The 19123-nt window shown below is 47.3% G+C and overlaps 1 pseudogene; it reads right to left on the reverse strand.

Annotated features, from left to right (window-relative positions):
- Window positions 1–6203: 6203 nt before the first annotated feature.
- Window positions 6204–8951, reverse strand: LOC144316585 (chitotriosidase-1-like; annotated as a pseudogene).
- Between the last annotated feature and the right edge of the window lie 10172 nt (window positions 8952–19123).

A 19123-nucleotide genomic window follows, 5' to 3' on the forward strand; every position in this document is an offset into this window, starting at 1 on the left:
CCCTCTCAGAGGTAGCTCCATCTAAAATGCTTTGCCATCATTTTCCATGATGTATCTCTGACCGTGCTGCTTCCCGAGTCAAGGTTCCTTCATTTTCCCCCAAAACTCAGTGACAGCAGACCCTGGAGTGAAGGGAGGTGCTGGACTCTCCCAGGTGTGGGCCTTACAGCATAGAGAGAGTGGCATTCCTAGGCTTTCACCATGTGGGGAGGAGGGGGGTGGGGGCAGGGGGTGGTCAGCATGGAGGGAGGAAGCTGAGAGGAAGGAGGAAGCTGGTTCATTGAACCTGAACTTGGATTCCCCTGACGAAAGTCTGTGGACTCTGTCAATGGGAAGAGGTGAGGATGGCACCTCTCAATGAACAACCTTTCCAGGAGGCTCATGACACTCCATGGACCTTAAACAACATAGGTCTGCTCCTGAGACTTCTGGGGAAAATTGCAGGTTTACAGCCTGACCTAACCTCCTCCAGGGCCACCTGGGAAGGACTGATGGAAGACAGAGATAGCCAGCAACCTCCCTGACTTTATTGTAAATAAGGGCTCTTATCCACCAAACACAGAGATACCAAGTTCTGAGTAAAACAAAAGCAAGCTTAATGCCACCAATGATCACCCTTAGACCCCTTAGAGCCATCGTAAGTTCAGTTCTCAATATGCTAAAGGGAAAATTGGAAATGTGATCACTCTGTGACCACTGAAAGACATTGAATCAGTACTTCCAAATCATCCTCGAGAAAGCATGGAGCCAAAATGGCTTTCCTGGTGACAGCTACCAAACATGCAAGGAACAGATAAGTCCTGTGACACAACGCTTCCAGACAGTGGAAAGAGGGATCCTCCCCAACTCATTTTATGAGGCTAGTAAAACATTGATGCCCTAAATCAGTTTATTTTTAGCCTGGATGGCAGTGGGGATTGCCAGGGCTCCTAGAGTGTAAGTAAGAAATCATGCGGGCCCATCTTACTCATTAATATATAAACACAAAAGTGTGAAACTCAGATCCAGCAATGGACAGAAAAGATAACCTATCATGAGCAAGTTGGATTTGTTCTAGGAATGCAAGATGAAAGTAACAGGGGAAAACTGATGAACATAATTTACTTTATTAACAGCATAAAAGCAAAAATCTATTATAAATAAAAGCCACTTGACAAAATTCACAGTCCTTCTTATGGAAACTCTCAGAAAACCAGGAATAGAAGCAAACTTCCTCAGTCTTATAAAAGACATCTGTGAAAAACCTACAATAAATAGCATACTTAGCATTGAGATGTTGTGAACAACCCCTTACAGGAACAAGATAAAATACCCATTATTACTGCTTTTATTCATCACTGTATTGGAGATCTTAACTACCACAGTCAACTAGAAAAATAAACAAAAGCATAAGGTTTGGAATGAAAGATGTTATGATCATCTACACAGAATGTTTGGCAGAATGATCATTACAATTAATAAGATGGTTTGAAAAGTTCGCTGGGCACATCAATATCCAAATGCCAATGACATTATTATAAGTTAGCAATAAAAAATTTTCTAGTTAGCTTAAAGATTTAATTTTAGAAAGAAGAAATCTATTAACAGTAATCAAAAACTTTAAAAATATAGGATTAATAGAAGGTGTATGAGATCTTTAAGAAGAATATCACAAACTTTTATTAAGATGTATTTTAGAAGTACAAGTACTCAATATCATAAAGATGTAAATTCTCCCCAAATCAACCTACTGAGTCAATGAGATTCTAATTGAAATCTAAACAGAATTTTTAATCGACCATGGCAAGACAGTTCTAGTATGTACATGGAAAAGTAAGGGCCAGGAATAGCCAAAATGTTCTCCAAACAGAGAGCGTATTTCATAGAAGGATTTGCCCTGCTGGATTTCAAGACTGATCATAAAGCTTTAGTAATTAAGTCAGTCAGTTACTGGGGCAGAGATGGAAACAGATCAAGGAACAGAAAGATAGCTATGCATATTTAGAAATCTGTTTGTTAATGTGAAAAGGATACAGTATTCAGTAAGTAATGCCCGGAATTTCTATGTGGAAAAAAAAGTAGGAATAGGATCCCACCTCACAGCACACTCAGGGGTCAATTTCAGAAGTATTAAAGACTTAATGATAAAGAACTATAAAACTTTTAGATGGCAATGTAGGAAAATATCTTTTTAATCTTAGACTAGAAAAGGATTGAAAAAAAAATCATCCAGTGTGAGGCTCGAACTCTCAACCCTGAGATCAAGAGTCACATGCTCTTCCAACTGAGCCAGCCAGGTGCCCCTAGAAGAAGATTTTTTAAGATGCAGGAAGCACAAACCATAAAGGACAAACCTGGTGACTTTACATGAAGCAATACTCAAGGAATGAAAAGCCAAACCTCAAACCAGGAAAAGATACAGCCAAACCTGTAACTATCAAAGATCTGTGTTCAGAATATGTAAAGAATTCCTACATTTCAACAAGAGAGACAACACAATAGAAACATGGGCAAGTGACATAATTGATTATTCACAGAAGAACAAACACAATTAGCTTGCAGACATAGAAAGATACTGAAATAATAAGTAATCAAGGCGATCTGAGCTTAAACCAAAGTGAGATGCCATGTTACACCTCTTAGGTCGGCATAAAGTAGGGGTAGGAACAGTGAGGATGAGGGGCACTCTGCAATGGTAGGGAACAATTGTACATCCACTTTGGGCAAACATCTGCCTACACCTCGTAAAGTTGAACTTGCACATGCCCCAAATTCTGCACATATATACCGACGGATGTGCTCAAAGTGTTCATAGCGATGTTGTCTACACTAGTCCCACACTGGCAACAACACCAATGCCTACCGATAGCACAGCATAAGTCGTGGTATAGACACATGGTGGGATCCTCTACAGCAGCGAAAAGGAGTGAGTTCCAACTAACTGAAGACAAGAAATGAGCCACAGAAAACACCACCGTATGTTTCTACTTATGGAAGGTCAAAGACAGTCTGGATTAAACAATATCTTGTTTAGGAATATACACACAGTTGGTAAAATGAGGGAATGAAAAACCAAAATCTAGCTGGAAGGCTGTAACATTAGGGAAAGGATGCATCAGTAGCTTTGAAAGTACTGGTAACATTGTGTTTCCTTACCTGGGTCATGGATTCATGGGAGATACTTAACATACATATTTTAAACACTCTTTTGTCTACGTGGTAGATTTGATAATTAAAACAAAATAAAAACAAGAGTTTCAGCTCCTATTGCTTAGGGAGGCGGTGGCATATTTGGAAGTGGATACATGTGGGGGCAGGGGCCTCTGGGCCCACCAGGAGAGCTGGGTCCCAGTTGGGAGAAGGGATGGGGTTGAGTATTTGTCTGGGGCTCCGGCAGGTGTATCAGTCATGGTGTGGATGCTGTGAATGTGCTCAGAGAGAGATCCAGAGGGATCTGTACATGTTGTGGGGCTGAGAGTGGTCAACGCTGTTAGGGAGAGTAGCCAAACATTCATGGGTTAAGCCACCCCAACACAAATGATACAAAAATTCCTTTCAAATGATACTGCTCAGAGCCCACCCAACAATAATTCAAGGGACATTTGTACCTGACTTGAAAGGCCTGCTACATGCAGGGGTGCATCATCTAGTCTATAAGTGAAGTGTGGGGGGCTAGTGGGGCAGTCTGATGGGTCAAGGGAGAAAGTATATTTTAAAAAGTAGTATTTGCTAGGGCACCTGGGTGGCTCAGTCAGTTAAGTATTCAACTCTTTTTTTTTTTAAGATTTTATTTATTTATTTATTTATTCATGATAGACATAGAGAGAGAGAGAGAGAGAGAGAGGCAGAGACACCGGAGGAGGGAGAAGCAGGCTCCATGCCTGGATCCCGACGTGGGACTTGATCCCGGGGCTCCAGGATCGCTCCCTGGGCCAAAGGCAGGCGCTAAACTGCTGAGCCACCCAGGGATCCCCAGTATTTGACTCTTGATTTCAGTTTGGGTCATGATCTCAGGGTGATAGGGTTGAACCCCACATTGGGCTCCATGCTCATTGGGGAGTCTGCTTGAGATTCTCTCCTCCCTCTGTCCACCTCTTCTTAAAAAAAAAATATCAAAAAAAAAAAAAAGTAGTATTGGGTTTGGGGCTGGAGCTCAAATCTCAGGGTGGTGATGATAGACATCTGAGGGTTTCTCGTGAGAAAGTGGCATGGCTGAGGTCAACACTGGCATTTGGGGGTCTGACCACCATATTAGACTGGGATGAAACTAAATGAGACCAGGAGATGAGGCTGGGGCCTGATAAAGGGTTTTGACTCTGTACTGATGATGGGACTTGGTTTTCCCTCCAGGAGAAGCTTTTAGTAGTTTATTAAGCACAGGAAATGTTAGGATTCGATCCAAAATTTGGAAAGATCAAGCTGGTGGCTGTGTGGAAGTTGGCCTTGACAGGGGATGAGCAGGGAGCAGGGATACCAGTGAGAAGACCAGTGACAGGTGGTGCTGGGCTGAGCTGACACAGGGACCATGGGTTTGGAGACCAGAGAGGGGTCATTGTTAATACTGTCCTGAGTGCCGATGCCATACTGAGTATTTAGGGAGACTTTGGCTTTGGACATTCATTCTGGCACAAGGAGACTCTCTGCTAAATTCTTTTTTATTTTATTTTTAATTTTTTTCTTTTTTATTTTAAAGACTTATTCATTTAAGAGAGAGAGAGTAGGGTGGGGAGGGAGGAGCAGAGGGAGAGGAAGAGAAGCAGACTCCTTTCTGAGCGCAGAGCCCTATACGGAGCTCCATCTCTGAACTCTGAGGTCATGACCTAAGCAGAAACCAGCAGCCTGATGCTTAACCGACTGAGCCACCCAGATGCCCCTCTCTGCTAGATTCTCAACTCACCTGGCCCACTGAGGTAAAGAAAGGACAGAGAGGGGAAGAGGGAGGAAAGGAGTGAGTGCCGATTGTGAAGAGGAGGGGTTGACTCCACGTGACAGATGAGATGATGAGGTTCTTTGCTTAAAGTCACACAGCTATTAGGGGCCGAGCCAGAAGGCAGCTCCGAACTCCCCTGAAGGAAACTACCACCCAGAGCCCATTCTGAGCAGTCAGGAGGCTCTTGTCAGGCATGTACGTAGCATGTTTCCTTGAGTTGAGACCTCAAAGGAAGGGAATGTGTGCAAGAGCAGACCTTGCTCTGGGCCTGAAGAAGAACAGATCGTAAAGGCCTGAGGACAGGCAGGGTGTAGAAGTGGGGAAGCCACTTTTCTAGGGATCTGGGACTGGCTGCACTTGGGCAAAGGGCCAGACACATCCTCTCTCTCACCCATCCTTGTCTCCGGCTGCTGGCCCGAGTCCCACCCCAAAACCCAGGTTGAGTGAATGTAAGGAAGATGGGCCATTAGGTTATGTGCAGATTTTCTTCAGACAGAACGAGCAAGCTTCAATCCAGAGCTGCAAGGACCATTTGGATGGCTCAGCGACCCCGGGTGCCGTACGGGTGTGCTCTTCTGGCCCATCTGGGCCCATTGGGGCCTCAGTTTACACTCAGAACTGGGTTAGAATCAGCCTTCTGTTTAAATAACTCTAAAAGGAGGATAATATGGTCCCTGCCTTTTCTGGGCAATAGGGGCAGTAGGTGACGTAAGGCCTGGGCAGGGGAAACAGGACTTGTCTCCAAGCGAGTGCTGCCTACCTGCCTGGGGTCTGGATTCCCATGGCCTGGCCCAGCTGCTTCCCCCCCCCCCCCCCCCCCCCCCCCCCCGCCACCCCAAGGCAAAGAAAGGCTCTTCTCTGCTGCCACCTAGTGCTGGTCCTGGGAATGACACCTGGGCGGAGGCGGGGTGGCCGGAGCGCGCCCGGGAGGTCACGGGGCCCTGAAAGCGGCCCACGGAGCGCGGTGGGACACGCGGGGCCCGTCACAGCCTGGAGGGGCGCCGGGAGGCACACAGCCGGGGGCAGGGGGTGCAAACCGCGGGGTATTTCGCAAGTGAAAGAGGCCAGACCTAAAGGACCCCGGGCTGAGAGCAGGATGCTGGGATGTGGGAAGGCGGCAGAGAGGTCCGCAGGGAGCGCTGGGGGGCGGGGGGGGGGGGGCAGGCTGCGGAGTGACCCCGGCCCGGGTGGGGGGCCTGGGTGCTCAGCTGCAGGAGGAGCTGCAGGAGGAGCTGAGCACCAGGCTCCTCGGGCACCTGCTCAGCCCTAGACGCTCCGGTCCCCGTCCCGAGGCTTAGGGTGAGCCCGGCAGCTCCGCCCTGGTGGAAGGCGTCCTGTTCAACCGGGGCCCATGCTCGGGTTCAGAAGGCTGGCCTGGGGCGGGGACCTCAGGTTCTGGGGTGCCTGGAGGCATATAGGGAAGACCTGGGGAAACAGAGGAATCAGCCAATTCTCTCCCAAGAGATCCCAGCCCACGGGCCAGGCCCACAGGCAATGCCCACAGGCAATGCCCACAGGCCGGCAGCAGCTCCACAGCTCCCACCCATAGGCAGAGCGCAGCCGGGTTCCCCAGGCAGAGAGCCCGACACCAGCCCACACCTATGGCTGCAGCACAGCTCAGCAGGAAACACGGGGCGCAGTCAGTGGCCATCTCCCACCTGCACAGGCAAGGGCCACGGGGGGGTGGGTTTGGGGGAGTTGGAGGGGGTGGGGTGGGGGGTGGGTTTTGTGGGGTTGTGGGGGGGTGGGGGTGGGCTGGGGGTGTGTGGGGGGTGGGTGGGTGGGTGCGTGGGTTTGGCACCGCAGGCTGAGGGAAAGCTCTTTGAAAAGGGAGGAGCAATGGGGATCCCTGGGTGGCTCAGCGGTTTAGCGCCTGCCTTTGGCCCAGGGCACGATCCTGGAGACCCGGGATCGAATCCCACGTCGGGCTCCCTGCATGGAGCCTGCTTCTCCCTCTGCCTGTGTCTCTGCCTCTCTCTATCTCTCTTTGTGTCTCTCATGAATGAATGAATGAATGAATAAAAATCTTTAAAAAAAAAAAAAAGGGGAGGAGCAAGCTGCAGCTCCCAGGCTGAGGGCCCAGAGGGAAGCCCCACTTAACCAATACCCTCCACAGGCATTGCTGCAGTTAGAAAGGGGAAAAAGAGCCTGGAAAAAGAATGGTTTCTTTCTTTCTTTCTTTCTTTCTTTCTTTCTTTCTTTCTTTCTTTCTTTCTTTCTTTCTTTCTTTCATGAGAGACAGAGAGAGAGAGAAAGAGAGAGAGGGAGGCAGAGGGAGAAGAAGGCTCCATGCAAGGAGCCCGACATGGGACTCGATCCTGGGTCTCCAGGATCACACCCTGGGGTGAAGACAGCGCTAAACTGCTGAGCCACCCAGGCTGCCCCTGGTCCAGATTTTAGATGGGATAAGTGACTCTGGAATCCTCTTGTCTCAACAGGAGCATGGCCTGGGGTGAGGGTGAGGGTGGAGACGTGAGGAGTGGATGGGTGTGCACTTCCCTAGGTTGGAAGCTTTAACATCTCCATCTTTTCTGGGCTGAGCCGCTGTGTTTGGGGACACTGCCTGCAGTTGTAATGAATTCAGTTACCTTAGGGATGACTTAGCTTCCCAGAGATCTGAACAATTTCCTGCCTTTATGTCTTTGTCCTCCCTTGAGGGCCTTCTCTCCTCCACTAGATCCCGAAGTCGTCCCCAGTGAATGACTGTGTGTTCCTTTTAAGGGGGCTTCCCTGCCTCCTAAGCCTGCCTGGGGGTTATGGCCTGCCCTGCCGAGAGGCCAGGACTAAAAGGTAGGGGGCTGGTCTGGGGCCTGCCCACATTCTCTGCTTTCAGGCTTTCCCAAAGATCCCTTTTCCCAACTCCTCCAACCAGGATCATGCTCCCTTCTCAATCCTCCCAGAGCCCTTTGTCTACACCTCCAGGAAGACCTGCCACTATCTACCCTGCATCATAATGGATATGACCTGTCCAGACGAACAAGTGCAGGTGCCTTTGCAGGAGTTCATGATCTCATGAGGGAGAGAGGCATGAAATACGTAAATGCACTAGTTTTGAGTCACCAATATTGGGCAGGAATTGAGGTGGAGGGAATGTTATGTAAATAAATCAAAATGTCTATAATTTGAACATGCCCCCAAATATTGTCAGTGAGCTGAATAAAATACTGCCCTGTATGTCTTTCTCCTCTTCATGTATCTGTGGAATTTGCATTTTATTAAATACAGATATGTAATAAAATTCAAATACTTTCAAGAGTGGTACTCAACGTAGAACAACTGTTTGCGATTGTGTCTTTTCTTATTCAATCAGTGGTGAAAATACAAAATACTATCCCATGAAGATCTGTGAAATGTTGAGATATTTTAAAGGAGACTCCTCTTTGAGAGGTTCTGAATGCCATCATTCAGTGTCATCGTCAGGCTTGGGCCCATCCTGGACCACCCCTCCCGGCAGGGCTGGGCCTTACTTTGGCTTTGAAGCTCTGCACGTCATCAAAACCCACCCACTGGTTGCCCTGGAAGGCATAGGGCACCTTCAGGTCCTTGATTCAGTGGCCCCCGTCCAGGAGCAGATCTGTAGGGGAGAGGGCAGAGCTGGGGAGGATGCGGCAGGCACTTCTGGTGCCAGTGCCTCCTTGCCCAGAGGAGACTGGAGATTGGACAAACTCCTGTCTGCAGGAGCCGGCAGGACCTCAGAGGCTCTAGACTGCATGACCCAGAACCCTAGATTCGATGAGGCCCTGGGGCCTAACCATAATCCAAATGGACACATACGGGTGGAATCGACCCAGCCAGAACTCACCATGCCTGGCATCTGCATTCAGAAACTATGGGAGAAGTGCGGTCCCCAACCCCGCCCATCCTGGGGATGGCTGTGGGTTTTGCACCTCATACTAAGCCAGCAGCTGTCCCTCTTTGGAGAAGGGGCTGGGGGTTCCAGGCACTGTGGCTGGGGAACCCACCCTGGTATCTTATGGGGAGGCCAGGGTGACAGACCACCCATAGGTGGGCATGCCAAGGATCAGTGGGCAGGCAGGGACCCCTTGAGGCACAATGGAAATGCGATGTACATAAAACAGAGAATTAAGAATTCCGTGATTGGAAATTTCAAATACCTTCTTTTTTTAAAATTTTTATTTATTTATGATAGTCACAGAGAGAGAGAGAGAGAGAGAGGCAGAGACACAGGCAGAGGGAGAAGCAGGCTCCATGCACCGGGAGCCCGACGTGGGATTCGATCCCGGGTCTCCAGGATCGCGCCCTGGGCCAAAGGCAGGCGCCAACCCGCTGCGCCACCCAGGGATCCCTCAAATACCTTCTAATATTAGGGAGAGAACCTATCTCAGCAGAGGAGAAAAAAATTATTAATACAATTATTAATACATACTCAGTGCATAGATTAAGCTCAGGATACGGTTACGGGTTAGGGATAGGGTTAGATGCAGGGGTTAGGGATAGGGGTTAGGGTTAGAGTTACAGGGTTATGGGGTTAGGCAGTTAAGCTGTTAGGGTGTTAGAGTGAGCATTTTGCGGTGTTACCGTGAAGAATTAGGTTTAGGGTGATAGGGTTAGAATGTAAGGGTGTTAGGGTTAGAGTGAGGGCAAGGAGAAAGTCAGGGGGAGGGTGACGGTTCGGGTTCGGGTTAAGGTTCGGGTTAGGGTTCAGGGTAAGGGATCAGGGTTAGGGTTAGGATTCGGGGTTAGGATTTGGGGTTCGGGTTAGGGTTTGGGGTTCAGGTTCGGGTTGGGGGTTAGGGTTCGAGTTCGGGTTGTGGATAGGGTTAGGGTTAGGGTTAGGGGTTAGGGTTTGGGATAGGGTAAGGGTTAGGGTTAGGGGTTAGGGTTATGGTTAGCATTAGGGTTGGGTTAGGGTTAGGGTACGGGGTAGGGTTAGGGTGAGGGGTAGGGTTAGGGTTAGGGTTAGAGTGTTAGGGTTAGGGTTAAGGTTAGGGTTAGGGGTTAGGGTTAGAGGGTTAGGGTTAGGGTTAGCGTGAGGGGTTAGGAGTTAGGGTTAGGGTTAGGGGTTAGGGTTGGGGTTAGGGTTAGGGGTTAGGGTTAGGGGTTAGGGTTAGGGTTTAGAGTTAGAAAGTTAGGGTTAGAGGGTTAGTGCTAGGGTTTGGGTAGGGGTTAGGGGTTGGGCATTCGGGTTAGGGTTGGGGTTTAGGGTTTAGGGTTATGGTTAGGGTTAGAGGGTTAGGGTTAGAGGGTTACGGTTAGGGTTAGGTTTAGGGTTAGGGGTTAGGGGTTAAGGGTTAGGGTTCGGTTTAGGGTTGGGGTTAGGGTTAGGGGTTAGGGTTAGGATTAGGGTTTAGAGTTAGAGGGTTACGGTTAGAGGGTTAGGCTTAGGATTAGGGTTAGGGTTAGAGTGTTAGGGTTAGGGTTAAGGTTAGGGTTAGGGGTTAGGGTTAGGTTTACGGTTAGGGTGAGGGTTGGGGTTAGGGTTAGGGTTAGGGGTTAGGGTTAGGGTTAGAGTGTTAGGGTTAGGGTAAGGGGTCAGGGTTAGGGTTATGGTTAGGGTGAGGGTTAGGGTTAGGGTACAGGTTAGGGCTAGGGTTAGGTTTAGGGTATTGGTTAGGGTTAGGGTATGGGTTAGGGTTAGGATTAGGTTTAGGGAAAGTGTTAGGGTACAGGTTAGGGTTAGAATTAGGGTTAGGGCACCGGTTACGGGACAGGTTAGGGTAAGGCTTAGGGTACGGGATAGTGTTATAGTACAGGTTAGGATACGGGTTAGAGTACGGGTTACGGTTAGGGTTAGGGTTCGGTTAGGGTTGGGTATTGGTTAGATTTTGGGTATGGGATAAGGTTAGGGTACGGGTTAGGGTACGGGTTAGGGTATGGATTAGGGTTAGTGGTTAGGACTTAAGGTTAGGGTTGGGGTACTGGTTAGGGTTAGGGCTAGGTGTTAGGGTTAGGGTTAGGGTTCTGGTTAGGGTTAGGGTTAGGGTACGGGTTACGGTACGGGTTAGGGAACAGGTTAAGAATAGGTTTAGTGTATGGGTTAGCGTAAGGGATAGTGTTAGGGTTAGGGTTCTGGTTAGGGTTAGGGTAAGGGTACAGGTTAGGGTGAGGGTATGGGATAGGGTACGAGTTAGGGTTAGGTTACGGTTAGGGTACGGGTTTGGGTTCGGGCACAGGTTAGGGTACGGGTTAGGTTAGGGTTAGGGATAGGGTTTAGGGTTAGGTTACGGGTTAGGTTACGGGTTAGGTTTAGGGTATGGGTTAGGGTATGGGTTAGGCTATGGGTTAGGGTACTAGTGAGGGTACGGTTAGGGTTAGGGTACGGGTTAGGGTTGGCTAGGGGTTAGGGTTAGGGTATGGGTTAAGGTTAGGGTATGGGTTAGGGTACAGGTTAGGTTACGGGTTAGGGTAAGGAGTTAGGGGTTAGGGGTATGGTGAGGGTTAGAGTACAGGTTAGGGTTAGGTTTAGGGTTAGGTTTGGGTTTAGGGTTAGGATTAGGGTATGGGTTAGGGTTAGGGTATGGGTTAGGTTACAGGTTAGGTTAGGGTACAGGTTAGTGTACGGTTTAGGGTTAGGTTTAGGGTTAGTGTACGGTTTAGGGTTAGGTTCGGTTTAGGGTATGGTTTAGGGTTAGGTTTAGGGTTTAGGGTTAGCATAGGGTACGGATTAGGGAACGGTTTAAGGTACGGTTTAGGGAATGGGTACGGTTAGGGTTAGGGTTAGGGAACAGGTTAGGGTACGGGTTAGGATGAGGGTTAGGGGTTAAGGTTAGGGTTAGGTTAGGGTTCGGGTTAGCTAGGGTAAGGGTTAGGGTGAGGATTAGGGTACGGGTTAGGGTACAGGTTAGGGTACGAGTTAGGGTACAGGTACGGGTTAGGGTTAGGTTAGGGATAGGGTTACGGGTTAGGGTTCGGGTTGGGCACAGGTTAGGATACGGATTAGGGTTAGTGGTTAGGGGTTAGGGTTAGGGTTAGGTTAGGGTATGGGTTAGGTTTAGGGTCAGGGTTAAGGTTAGTGTAAGGGGTTAGGGTTAGGGTTAGGGGTTAGGGGTTAGGGTTAGGGTACAGGTTAGGGTTAGGGTCAGGGTTAGGGTTAGTGTAAGGGGTTAGGGTTAGGGTTAGGGTTAGGGGTTAGGGGTTAGAGTGAGGGTACGGATTAAGGTACCGGTGAGGGAACGGGGTAGGGTTAGGGTTAGAGTACGGGTTCGGGTACGGGATAGGGTTAGGGTTAAGGTTAGAGTTAGAGTTAGGGTATTAGTTAGGCATAGGGTACAGGTAGGGTTAGGGTTACGTAAGTGTAGGGGTTAGGGTTCGGGTACGGATTAGGGTACGGGATAAATTTAGTTTAGCGTTAGGTTTCGTGTTTGGGTTTCGGTATGCGTTAGGGTTAGGGTTAGGTTAGGGTTTAAGGGTTAGGGTTAGGGTTAGGGTTAGGATTAGGGTTAGAGTGTTAGGGTTAGGGGTTATGGTTAGGGTTAGGGTATGGTTAGCTTTAGGGTTAGGGTTACGGTATGGGTTAGGGTACGGATTAGGCTACGGATTAGGGTACGGGTGAGGGTACCGGTTAGGGTTAGGGTTAGGGTACGGGTTAAAGTACGGTTTAGGGTAGAAGTTAGGGTTAGGGGTAGGGTTATGGTTAGGTTAGGGTATGGGTTAGAGTACGGGTTAGGGTACGGTTTAGGGTTAGGGTGAGGGTACGGGTTGGGGTACGGTATAGGTTACGGGTAAGGGTTAGGGTACGGGTTAGTGTAGGGGTTAGGGTACGGGTCAGGTTTGGGTAGGGGTTATGGTTAGGGTACAGGTTACGGTACGTGTTAGGGTACAGGTTAGGGTTAGTTGTTGGGTTAGGGTTAGGGTAAGGTTAGGGTTAGGGTATGGGTTAGAGTACGGTTTAGGGTACTGGTTAGGGTATGGTGAGGGTATGGGTTATGGTACCGGTTAGGGTACGGGTTAGGGTTAGGTTTAGGGTTAGGGTACGTGTTTGGGTATGGGTTAGTGTACGGGATAGGGTTAAGTTTAGGGTACGGTTTAGGGTATGCGTTAGGGTTAGTGTTAGTGTTAGGGTACGGGTTAGGTTTATGATTAGTGTACGGGTTAGTGTACAGGTTATGGTACGGGTTAGGGTACGGTTTAGGGTTAGGGTATGGTTTAGGGTTAGGTTACGGGTTAGGGTAAAGGTTAGGGTACGGTTTAGGGGTGGGGTTTAGGGGTTAGATTTAGCGTTTGGGTATGGGTTAGGGTAAGGGTTAGGGTCATGTTCAGTTTAGGGTTATGGTTAGGGTAGCGGTTAGGGTTAGGGTTAGGGTACGGGTTAGGGTACGGGATAGGGTACGGGTTAGGGTATGGGATAGGGTAAGGGTTAGGAGTTAGAGTTAGGGTTTAGGGTTCCGGTTAGTGTACCTGTTAGGGTACGGATTAGCGTTAGGGTACAGGTTAGTGTTTGGGTACGGGTTAGGGTGCGGGTTAGGGTATGGGTTAGCGTAAGGGTTAGGAGTTAGAGTTAGGGTTAGGGTTGTGGTACGGGTTAGGGTAAGGGTTAGGGTTAGGTTTTCAGTTAGGGTTAGAGTAAGGGTATGGGTTAGGGTTAGGGGTAGGGTTAGGGTACGGGTTAGAGTACGGGTTAGGGTAAGGGTTAGGATTAGGGTTAGGGTACGGGTTAGGGTATGGTTAGGGTTAGGGTACGGGTTATGTTTAGGGTAAGGGTTAGGGTTGGGTTAGGGTTAGGGTACGGGTTAGGGTACGGGATAGGGTACGGTTTAAGGTTAGGGTGCATGGGTCCCGGCATTGATTGCATCTCAGTCAGTCAGAGGGGATCCCTGGGTGGCGCAGCGGTTTGGTGCCTGCCTTTGGCCCAGGGCAAGATCCTGGAGACCTGGGATCGAATCCCAGATCAGGCTCCCGGTGCATGGAGCCTGCTTCTCCCTCTGCCTGTGTCTCTGCCTCTCTCTCTCTGTGACTATCATAAATAAATTAAAAAAAAAAGAACTCAGTCAGAGAAAGACAGATACCAAATACCATACAATTGCATTCACATGTGAATTTTAAGAAACCAAACAAACTGGCAAAGGGGCGAAGGGTGGGATGATAGAAGCAAACCAAGAAACACACTTAACCACAGAGAATAAACTAATAAATACCAGAGGAGGCGGAGTGGGGGAGGGAATCAGGGGATGGGGATAGTGGAGGGCACCTATGACCAGTACCAGGCGTTGTATCCAAGGTTTGAATCACTATGTGGTAAACCTGAAACTATAAACCTGAAACTGTGTTTACAAACAGGAATTCAAGTAAAACTTAAAAATAATTATTGGTAGTATTGATGAAACATGTGCGCACAAGAGATAAAATCAGAAAGGCAACTGAAAATCCAAATGGAGTATTTAGAGCCACAAATCCCCTCCTTAGCTCAGCTCAGGAGAAGCCTGCCATGCCTATTCTCACGCCAGCAGAAGCCTGGATTTTGATTCTCCGGGGAGGCCACTGACTTGGTGGAGTCAGGCTATCTTTGAACCCAAAACCTAAATAGAGTGCCTAAAACTAAACTGCCCAAGATACTAGGAGTCCCAGTGCAGGCACATGCCAAGACCCAAACTCTGACCATACACAGACATAACCCTAACCCTACACTTAATCCTAATGTTAACCTAACCCTTAAACAAGATCTATCACTAATCGACAACCAAACAAACCCCAAGACTGAAACACCTTCACTGAACCTTCCTGGCAATGCTCACCGTAACTCCTAAACCTATTCTAAACCCTTAACCCTGACCCCTACCTTAAATCTAACCCTAACCCTAACCTCTAACCCTAAACTTAACTTAATGTACTCAAATCCTATTCCTAACCTTAACCAGTACCCAAACACTAACACTCTAGTACTAATGCTATCTCATACCCCAAACTGTACCCTAACCCGTACCCTAAAACTAACCCCTAACACACTCCCTAACTGTATCTCTTACCCTTTTCCAAAACCGTACCCTGACCCTGACCCTGACCTAACCCTAAGCCCTAACCAAACAATAACCCTAACCCTAGCCCTAACACCTATCCTAACCCTAACCCTCGCCCTAACCCTAAACCTAGCCCTAACTTTAACCCTTACCCCTCACCCTAAACTCTAACCCTAACTCACACCCTAACTCCTAACCCTAACTGCAAACCTAAGCCCAACCCTAACTCTAAACATAACCCTAACCCCAACTCCTAACCTCCTGCCCTAATCCCTAGAGCCTAATCCCTAATCCTAACTCTAAATCCTATCCCTAACCCTAACCCCCATCCTAACTCTTAACTATTGACCATTACCCTTATGCCTCACCTAACCTCTAATCCTTAACCATAAGCATAATCACTAACCCCTAACATCTAACCTAAGGCTAACCACCAACTGCCTCCCCTCCCCTGACCCTACCATTCATTCTACTCATTCACTTACCCTGTGGTTCTGAGGAGTCCCTTCTGATGTGGACGTGACCCCCAACAACGCCTCCAGAGTCCTCCAGGGGGTCCTGAGGAAGCAGGGCTCCTGTGAGTGGGGACATGGCCCCACGTGTTCCTGAGTCATAGTCAGCATGTCCTGAGGACGCTGGGTCTCCTGTCCCTGTGGACTATGCCTCACATCCTCTGGAAGCCTCACAGCAGGTGCTCAGGAAACCGGGGGCTCCTGTCAGCCTGGACATGGCCCCACAACCCCCAGAAAACTCACTGCGGGTCCTGAGGAGGCTGTGGGTTCCTGTCAGCATAGACGTAGCCCCATATTTCCCGAAGCCAAAGTGCAGGTCCTGAGGAGGACGGGGGTCCTGTCAGTGTTGACGTGACCCCACATTTTCCTCAAGCCTCACCATAAGACCTGAGGAGGCTGGGGGCTCCTGTCAGCATGGATGTGGCCCCAAATCTTCCCAAACCTTCACAGTGGGTCCTGAGGAGGCTGGAGACTCCTGTGAGTGTGGATGCGGTACCCACATTTTTCTTAGGCCTCACCACAGGCCCTGACAAGGCTGGGGTCTTCTGTCCACATGGACGCATCCCCATATTTCCCCAAGTCTACACCGGGGGTCCTGAGGAAATCAGTGTCCTGTTGTGTCACTGTTGCCCCACGTCCTCCCGAAGCGTCACCGAGGGTTCTGAGGAGGCCGGGGCTCCTGTCACCGTGAATGTGGCCCAGAGCTTCCAAAGCCTCAACTTATGTCCTGAGGGGCCCGGGAGCTCCTGCCAGAGTGGACGCGGCGCCACATTTTCCTGAAGCATCTCCTCGGGTCGTGAGGCGGCCCAGGGGCTCCTGTCAGCGTGGATGCGGGCCCACATCTTCCTGAAGCCTCCCCGGGGGTCCTGAGGCGTCTCAGGGGCTCCTGTCTGCATGGATGCGGGCCCACAATTTCCAAAAGCCTCCCCGCGGGTCCTGAGGCATCCCAGGGCTCTTGTCAGCGTGGATGCGGGCCCACATCATCCTGAAGCCTCACCGAAGGTCCTGAGGAGACCGGGGCTCCTGTCAGCGTGAACGCAGCCCAATTTCCCCCTAAAGACTCCCCGTGGGTCCTGAGGAGGCTGCGGCTCATCAGCGTGGATGGGTCCCCACCTCCTCCTCAGGCCTCCCCAGCACAGACTGGCCCCTGTTAATGTAGGCAGACGAGGCCTACTGTGCATGCGCGCCCCCTGGGTGGGACCTGGGCTCGGGCGCCCCCTGCGGGACACTCAGGCGCTGCACTAGGCTGTACAGGAGGTGACAGGCACTCCAGGGGCCGCACCTGCCTCCTTCCAGGCTCCAGCTGCGGCCTGGTAGCTTCAGAAACGTCTCACTGATACGGAGCCCAACACCCGGCTTCCCAGAAATACTATTTTCGATTCGATTTGATTTGATTTGATAATTTTCCATTCGATTCGTTTTGATTTGATTCGAGTATTTTCGATTTGATTTGATTCGATTCGATTCCTTTCAATTCGATTCGATTCTTTTCAATTCTTTTCAATTCGATTCGATTCGATTCTTTTCGATCGACTCTTTTAAATTCAATTAGATTCTTTTCGCTTTGATTCAATTCGATTCTTTTCGATTTGATTCGATTCTTTTCGATCGACTCTTTTTGATTCGATCCGATTCATTTCGATTCAATTCGATTCGATTTCTTTCGATTCAATTCTTTTCGATTTGATGGATATGATTCGATTCTTTTCGATTTGATTTGATTCAAATCTCTATTTGATTCGATTCGATTCGATACTATTCAATTCATTTCGATTCGATTCTATTCCATTCGATGCGATTTTTTCAATTCGATTCGATTCTTTAAGATTTGATTCGATTCGATTCTTTTCGATTCGATTTGAATAGATTCGATTCTTTTCAATACGATTTGATTCGATTATTTTCGATTCAATTCGATTTTTTCGAATCGATTCGATTCTTTTCGATCGACTCTTTTCTATTCGATTCGATTCTTTTCTATTCGATTCAATTCGATTCTTTTCGATTTGATTTGATTCTTTTTGATCGACACTTTTCGATTCGATTTGATTCATTTTGATTCGATTCTTTTTGATTCATCGATTTGATCCTTTTCAATTCGATTCGATTGTTTCAATTCGATTCGATTCTTTTTTTTCGAATCGATTCGATTCTTCTCGACCGACTCTTCAATTCGATTCGATTCTTTTTGATTTGAGTCTTTTTGATTCGATTCGATTCGTTTTGATTTGATTCGATTCGATTTCTTTCAATTCGATTCTTTTGATTCAATCGATACGACTCGATTCTTTTTGATTCGATTTGATTCGAATCTCTTCTATTTGATTCAATTGATTCGATTCTTTTCAATTCAATTCGATGCTTTTCGATTCATTTCTATTCGATTCGATGCAATTTTTTCAATTTGATTTGATTCTTTATGATTCGATTCGATTTTCGCTTTGATTCAATTCGATTCTTTTCGATTTGATTCGATTCTTTTCGATCGACTCTTTGATTCAATTCGATTCATTTCGATTCAATTCGATTCGATTTCTTTCGATTCGATTCTTTTCGATTTGATGGATATGATTCGATTCTTTTCGATTCGATTTGATTCAAATCTCTATTTGATTCGATTCGATTCGATGCTATTCAATTGATTTCGATTCGATTCTATTCCATTCGATGCGATTTTTCAATTCGATTCGATTCTTTAAGATTTGATTCGATTCGATTCTTTTCGATTCGATTTGAATAGATTCGATTCTTTTCAATACGATTTGATTCGATTATTTTCGATTCAATTCGATTTTTCGAATCGATTCGATTCTTTTCGATCGACTCTTTTCTATTCGATTCGATTCTTTTCGATCGACACTTTTCAATTCGATTCGATTCATTTCGATTCGATTCTTTTTGATTCGTCGATTTGATCCTTTTCAATTCGATTCGATTCTTTGCGATTCGATTCTTTTCGATTCAATTTGATTCGTTTCGATTCGATTCGATTATTTTCGATTCGATTCGATTCGATTATTTTCTATTTGATTCGTTTTGATTCGATTATTTTCGATTTGATTCGTTTCGATTAGATTATTTTCGATTCGATTCGTTTCAATTCGATATGATTCGATTAATTTCAATACGATTCAATTAGATTATTTTCGATTCGATTCATTTCAATTCGATTATTTTCGATTCGATTCGTTTCAATTTGATTCAATTCGATTATTTTCGATTCGATTCGATTCGATTTGAACCATTCGATTCGATTATTTTCGATTCGATTCGTTTCAATTCGATTCGATTCAATTATTTTCGATTCGACTCGATTCGATTCGATTTGTTTCGATTCGATTCGATTAATTTCTATTCGATTCAATTCGATTCGATTCAATTATTTTCGATTTGATTCGTTTTGATTAGATTCGATTCTTTTCGATTCCTTACAATTCGATTCGATTATTTTCGATACTTTTCAATTCGATTCGATTATTTTCGATTCGATTCCATTCGATTCTTTTTTTCGAATCGATTCGATTCTTTTCGATCGACTCTTCAATTCGATTCGATTCTTTTCGATTTGATTCGATTCGATTCTTTTCGATTTGAGTCTTTTCGATTCGATGCCTTTCGATTCATTTCTATTCGATTCTATTCGATGCGATTTTTTCAATTCAATTCGATTCGATTCTTTTCGATTCGATTTGATTTGAATCGATTCGATTTTTTTCGATACGATTCGATTTATTTTCGATTCGATTCAATTCGATTATTTTCGATTCGATTCGTCTCAATTTGATTCG

The sequence above is a fragment of the Canis aureus genome, chromosome 6, assembly GCF_053574225.1.
Source record: "Canis aureus isolate CA01 chromosome 6, VMU_Caureus_v.1.0, whole genome shotgun sequence".
NCBI lineage: Eukaryota > Metazoa > Chordata > Mammalia > Carnivora > Canidae > Canis > Canis aureus.